Here is a 7,199-nt window from a genome sequence, read left to right on the forward strand (position 1 = left end):
TAATAGTTTATTGAACAGTCTTAAAACAACAGCCTTTAGTGTATGACAAGTGCTCTCATTTTTATAGAGTATTTCAATAATTTCATTCTGAAGCGCAAAGAAGACGAATGAAGAAATCAGAGCTAGCTGTTTCTTCGGCGGTGACGATGCACGTTTGAACTATAAATGTGGTTCAGCTCGATTTTGCCGAACAGCGTCGAAGAATACTTACGTAAGTTAATTTTCCCATAATTATGGAATATTAAATTTATCTTTTATACTTAAAATAAATATTTATTGACGTGTACAAGCTGCTTTACTTGGATGACAGACTTATATTTTATTTCCAATCGTCCAATTCAATGGCCGGCAACCAGTGAGCTATTGTCTACGGCCCGCTTTAAATTCTAAAACGACGAATTTTTTTTTTTATTTAAAGTTCTAAACAATATTTTTTTTGCATAGTAAATAATTTAAGTATATTAAATTTTTATTCTTTTCTTGCCCGCAAACAGTTTTTAGTTTGTGAATGTGGCCCAAGAGTCCAAAAAGGTTGACCACTGGTCCAATGTATAAAATAGCCAAGAATAAAATTAAGTCGTCAAGTATACCTTGGATCCTAGACATAGCAATGAATGTATATTTATTTGACAATTATGTAGTTTCTTTTCTGTCATAAATTATTGTAGCAAATATGATCTATTTAGTACTTTGGGTGGTTAATAGTAAAATAAAATAAAAAATTTGGAATCTTGTCATAAGATCGAAAACACAAAAAAACAAATGTATTATTACGCTATATACTTGTATAATATCGACAAAATTAATTTATTAATTTAATTTTAATTAAAAAATGCTAATTATAGAATTTTGAAAAATTTACCAATTATCTACATTATGATTTCTCTATAGGTAAATTGTATAATTTTAAAAGCATTTTCATAAAAATTTATTTTTTTATTTTTTTTTTATTTTTTTATTTATTTTTTTTTACAATTAAATTTTTTTTTTTTTTATTAAGCCGAAAAAAATTATAGATATGCAAATATGATATAAAATTTAATACAGGCTTCTTCATCAATCGTTCACTAATTTACTGTAATAAAAAATGTTTAGTCACGGTATATTTTATAAACGTTTAAAATTAAAATTTTGATTGTATTCGGCTAAATCTATAAAATGTTCAAATTATTTTTTTCGTTAGATATTCATACCTATAAATATTATCTTTTTATATCTACAATTTAAAAATATTATATTGGAATTCTCATTAGTTTTTTTTTACCAAAAACAAAAATAATATGTTTACTGGAAAGTCACATTATTTTTTATGACTATTCGAAGTTCAGTATTATACCTATAACTTATTAAATGTTTATTATACACCCACCCTAAAAATAAATATTTTTTCTCAAATAATTTTTTTATTTGGTTATAGTTCAAAAACGAATAATCTTAGATACTTAAAACTTTAATTAAATTCTTATGAGAGTATTTCTTACAAATAGTATTTTTTCAAAATATTTTGAAATTATATATATTTACGATATTTTGTTATTATTTTAAACATTATTTGTAGGGACATAAAAGTTTTTTGTACATGTTATACTATACGTACACAATGATAGTTTTGACATACGTAGATTAATCTTAAGATATTATTTATTCAAATTATTTTACGAAAGGGTTGTACCTATTAACTCAAAAGTATATAACAAGAATATATACGGTATAAATTATATTTATTATTTATACAATATTAATTATTATAATAATAATTATGATTATTGCAATGTTTTCGGAAAAAATGTAGGTAGCTTGTCAAACTTTACACAAAAAAAAAAAAAATAAAATACTTAGCAATATCAATCAACATATAATATTATAAGTCATAACTCATAATACATCAAAATTACACTTATTAGTTATTAATGAAGGTTGACTGACTGTCTCTCAAATTCAAATTTCACACACTAATTACAGTAATAAACTTAATCACTAATGTATAAAGCAACACTGTAATAATTACTTCTTTATCTTTAATTCAATGTAATTTTTGATTATTTTGTAAAATGGACAATGGTACTGAAAATTGAATTCCTCAAAGCATTGACTAGGTACTATTTGTTACATGAAACCATAATAAAGGAAATAATAATAATATATGAATTTGTTTCTATTATGATAGCCGATAGGTGTCTTCAGATATATATATGTAAGTTTACATGTAAGAATATGCAGTGGCGGTTTTGGTTGTATTTTTTTGGTGAGGCAACTTATGTATCACTCCCCCCCTTCATAACAAAAATTAAACTTCATAATAATGGAATTTAAAAATATAAAAATAATTATAACTATAATAAAATATAATAATATACTTAAATTACTTTAATATTAAATCAAAGCACGACAACACGCGTAAACAAATTTAAACGAATAAGCACGACTGCACGAGCGATGATTCGAACGAGAGAGATATAAACATTATAAACTAACAATGAAATCGGTTTCATCAGGCGCTGTGACAATAATAACGGTTTATGATTATCCAATATCAATATTATGTTGTTGTTGAACGAGCCGTAGACATGGCTGCGGGTTGACCATAGTACCACATATATTTTTAGTATCAGAGGCGATGAAAGAGTCGCCTCACTATGATCATTTGCGCAATTCAGCTTATTTAACAGTCGCGTGCATTTGCGTAGTCCGTACATTCGCATGTGTGTGTAATAAATGTACACAAGTTACAATTCTGACGTCATAGGGAATACTTCCGCCGGCTGAATATGAGCGTTTGTTAACGGGATTATTATTTCGTGCATTTCTTATCGATTTATCGCTTTTTTTGGTAATAAACACGGAATAATATTATACTATAATAAAATAAATGATTATTTATATTATTAAACTTCGCAAAGAAGAATTTATTTCAAATAAAATCATAAAAATGTTAAAAATTATTAGCGAAATGTTTGCTATCGGTGAGCCAAGAAATATACACTTTTAGAGTATTATTTGCTACAAAATTTTAGGTAAATCACTTGCCTCACCACCAAAGCCGCCACTGAGAATATGTAAGATTAAGTTAAAGCACTGCGTGATTAAAACCAAAAAAATGCAGAAATAATAACTCAGAAACATAAATATAATTATTTTTGTTTAGTTCACTATTTGTATAGATTAAATAAAATAATTTATAATCATCTTCATTAGAATAAAATATTAATACTTTGCAATATCTATAAAGATTTGGTCTTGGTCTATAGTTTATATGTTTCAATTCTACGTTAAAATGTCAAACACCTAAGATAGAAAAATAGATCGTATAATATCACAAGGAGTTCTTATAAAAAAAAACCATAGACTTATCATATTATAATATTCGTCATCTGTGGCATACGACAATCGACGACATTCGTCGAAGACGATTAACAATTCTATAATAGTCTTAATGAACAGTCGTTAAACAACAGTACATGACAAGTACTCTCCTTTTCATTTCGTGCTGTTTATTTTCATAAAATATCTTTATACTCCCATTTAGAATCATGATGAAGATCGTATGAAGAAAATTTGGAGTTTATTCGGCGGCGGTGCACCACTCCGTATACACTGTAGATTGGTACAACTCGGTTTCCCGGGAAGAGTCGACGCTTAAGTAAGTTTTTTTTGTTATTCTTTTTTGGGATTAAAATTATTTTTTAAACTTAAAATAAAATATATTAATTTATATGGACAATCCGCGCTAGTCAGGCGATGTAGTTGATGTAGACGCATATTTTATTCTCCAGGGTCCAATGAAAAAATAGTACACAATGCCTACTTATTTTACTCATTAGTTTTTTTTTTTTTTTTTTTTTTATTTTAAGGCTTCGACAACTTAGGTCATTAGCCTGTAGGTTGGTAGGGTTGGTACAGTAGGGTTGAAACAGTAGGGGTGTTACACGTGAGTGTATTTTGGCAGAATTTTTAATGGGGCACCCGTAGGTTTCTGCCATGCCCCGGGGTGGGGGGATGGCAGCACTTGTTCTCCGGACACCGTGACTTGCCCGGAGAAAAATGCCACCCAGTGGCCGAGGATCGAACCGGAGCCGGCTGCGCCGCAGCCGACGAATTAAACCGCTCGACCACCCCGTCCCCCTTACTCATTAGTTATAGTAGACAAAAATTGTGAAAAATAACAACCGTGTATTATTTGTATTATTCGCATTATATTATATTAGATTAGTAGTAGAATAGTACACCTTAGATCCTGGACGTGGACGTAGCGAAAAATGTACAATGATTTTACAATTATGTAGTTTACTTTTTGTTTGTCATAAATTCTTGTAGCAAATATGGATCAATTTGGTACTTTGGGTGGTAAATAGTAATAAAATAAAACAAAAAATTTCAGATCTTGCCATAATATCGGAAAAAACAAAAAAACTGAAATAATTACGCTATATCCTTATATAATGTCAACCCAGAGGACGATTGGCAGTATCACTAGGAAGCTGATGAAGTGATGAATAACAAAAAAAAATGTCGCAGGGCTGTGTTTGTTTAATACTATAATTTTTTGAACAGTAGTACAGTATATTATGAATATTTACTTAAATTATATTTAATTTTTATGGTTTTTTTTTTCCGATAATATACTGTACTACGGTTTTAGGTGTTCTTTTTATTTTAATAATACATTGAAAAATTACCAATTTTTTCAATTTTTTTTTTTTTTTTCTTATCACAAAGCAAGTTCATCTTTGTGTATGTTTAAATTTATATTTTTTATAGTTATTGTGCTGTTTAACTTTCTTATAAAAGAGAGTGAGGAATTAAAAAGGTGGCCACCGAACAGAAAGTTAAACTGCAATATACTATAATCTTTTTAGTTCTTGTTTACGTTTTTAACTGATAAATTATGAATATAAAATTTCAAATTAATTTAAATTCAAAAATAAAAGAACACCAACATAGATTTCTTAAACATTGAAATTTTACTATAAGTTTAAATTACATTTAATCTGCGCATTAGTTGAAATTTTATAGGAACCGAACATTTGGCTGGATCGTGGACTAATCACCGACGAAGAATTTGTCATTGAAAGAAAGGATTTATTGGTAATATATTATAATTTTTAGAATCGTAGTAGGTATGGTAAACTTTACATAAAAATATATTATTTATTAGTGAAGAAGAATTTGTCATTTTGCTGATGGGAAATGTGTCGGCACACAGCTTCGTTTCAACACTGAGGACGTCTAGCAGCAGCAAAAAGATATTCAACTGACGATAATCAACTGTCGAAAGGATTTGTTGGTAATATATTATAATTTTTAGAATCGTAGTAGTTATAGTAAACTTTACATAAATATATATTATTTATTAGTGAAGAAGAATTTGTCATTTTGCTGATGGGAAATGTGTCGGCACACGGCCTCGTTTCAACACTGAGGACGTCTAGCAGCAGCAAAAAGATATTCAACTGACGATAATCAACTGTCGAAAGGATTTATTGGTAATATATTATAATATATATTATAATTTTTAGAATCGTAGTAGGTATGGTATACTTTATATAAATATATAATATTTATTAGTGAAGAAGAATTTGTCATTGAGCTGATGGAAAATGTGTCGGCACTCGGCTTCGTTTCAACCAGGAGGAAGATTGGCAGCATCAATAGACGTTCATCTTAATGTCAACTGTCGAAAGGATTTATTGGTAATATATTATAATATATATTATAATTTTTAGAATCGTAGTAGGTATGGTATACTTTATATAAATATATAATATTTATTAGTGAAGAAGAATTTGTCATTGAGCTGATGGAAAATGTGTCGGCACTCGGCTTCGTTTCAACCAGGAGGAAGATTGGCAGCATCAATAGACGTTCATCTTAATGTCAACTGTTGAAAGGATTTGTTTCGCATTATAATATAAGTTTAAAATACATTTAATCTGCATATTATTTGAAGTTTTTCAGGAACAGAACATTTAACTGGATCATGGACGACTATCCACCGACGAAGAATTTGTCATACAGCTGATGGGAAATGTGTCGGCACACGGCTTCGTTTCAACACTGAGGACGTCTAGCAGCAGCAAAAAGATATTCAACTGACGATAATCAACTGTCGAAAGGATTTGTTGGTAATATATTATAATATATATTATAATTTTTAGAATCGTAGTAGGTATGGTATACTTTATATAAATATATAATATTTATTAGTGAAGAAGAATTTGTCATTGAGCTGATGGAAAATGTGTCGGCACTCGGCTTCGTTTCAACCAGGAGGAAGATTGGCAGCATCAATAGACGTTCATCTTAATGTCAACTGTCGAAAGGATTTATTGGTAATATATTATAATATATATTATAATTTTTAGAATCGTAGTAGGTATGGTATACTTTATATAAATATATAATATTTATTAGTGAAGAAGAATTTGTCATTGAGCTGATGGAAAATGTGTCGGCACTCGGCTTCGTTTCAACCAGGAGGAAGATTGGCAGCATCAATAGACGTTCATCTTAATGTCAACTGTTGAAAGGATTTGTTTTGCATTATAATATAAGTTTAAAATACATTTAATCTGCATATTATTTGAAGTTTTTCAGGAACAGAACATTTAACTAGATCATGGACGACTATCCACCGACGAAGAATTTGTCATACAGCTGATGGGAAATGTGTCGGCACACGGCTTCGTTTCAACACTGAGGACGTCTAGCAGCAGCAAAAAGATATTCAACTGACGATAATCAACTGTCGAAAGGATTTGTTGGTAATATATTATAATATATATTATAATTTTTAGAATCGTAGTAGGTATGGTATACTTTATATAAATATATAATATTTATTAGTGAAGAAGAATTTGTCATTGAGCTGATGGAAAATGTGTCGGCACTCGGCTGTATATCAACACAGAGGACGTCTAGCAGCAGCAAAAAGATATTCAACTGACGATAATCAACTGTCGAAAGGATTTGTTGGTAATATATTATAATTTTTAGAATCGTAGTAGGTATGGTATACTTTAAATAAATATATAATATTTATTAGTGAAGAAGAATTTGTCATTTTGCTGATGGGAAATGTGTCGGCACACGGCTTCGTTTCAACACTGAGGACGTCTAGCAGCAGCAAAAAGATATTCAACTGACGATAATCAACTGTCGAAAGGATTTATTGGTAATATATTATAATATATATTATAATT

At 29.1% G+C, this 7,199-nt stretch overlaps 1 long non-coding RNA gene across 1 annotated transcript; it reads left to right on the top strand.

Moving 5' to 3' along the window:
* The first annotated feature begins 6,210 nt into the window (after nucleotides 1-6,210).
* On the top strand, nucleotides 6,211-6,966 carry LOC132928361 (uncharacterized). The gene is made up of 3 exons (XR_009662018.1): nucleotides 6,211-6,329; nucleotides 6,412-6,761; nucleotides 6,844-6,966. It is a non-coding gene; the product is annotated as an uncharacterized LOC132928361 (long non-coding RNA).
* The last annotated feature ends 233 nt before the right edge of the window (nucleotides 6,967-7,199 follow it).

Source organism: Rhopalosiphum padi, chromosome 4, assembly GCF_020882245.1.
Source record: "Rhopalosiphum padi isolate XX-2018 chromosome 4, ASM2088224v1, whole genome shotgun sequence".
Lineage (NCBI taxonomy): Eukaryota > Metazoa > Arthropoda > Insecta > Hemiptera > Aphididae > Rhopalosiphum > Rhopalosiphum padi.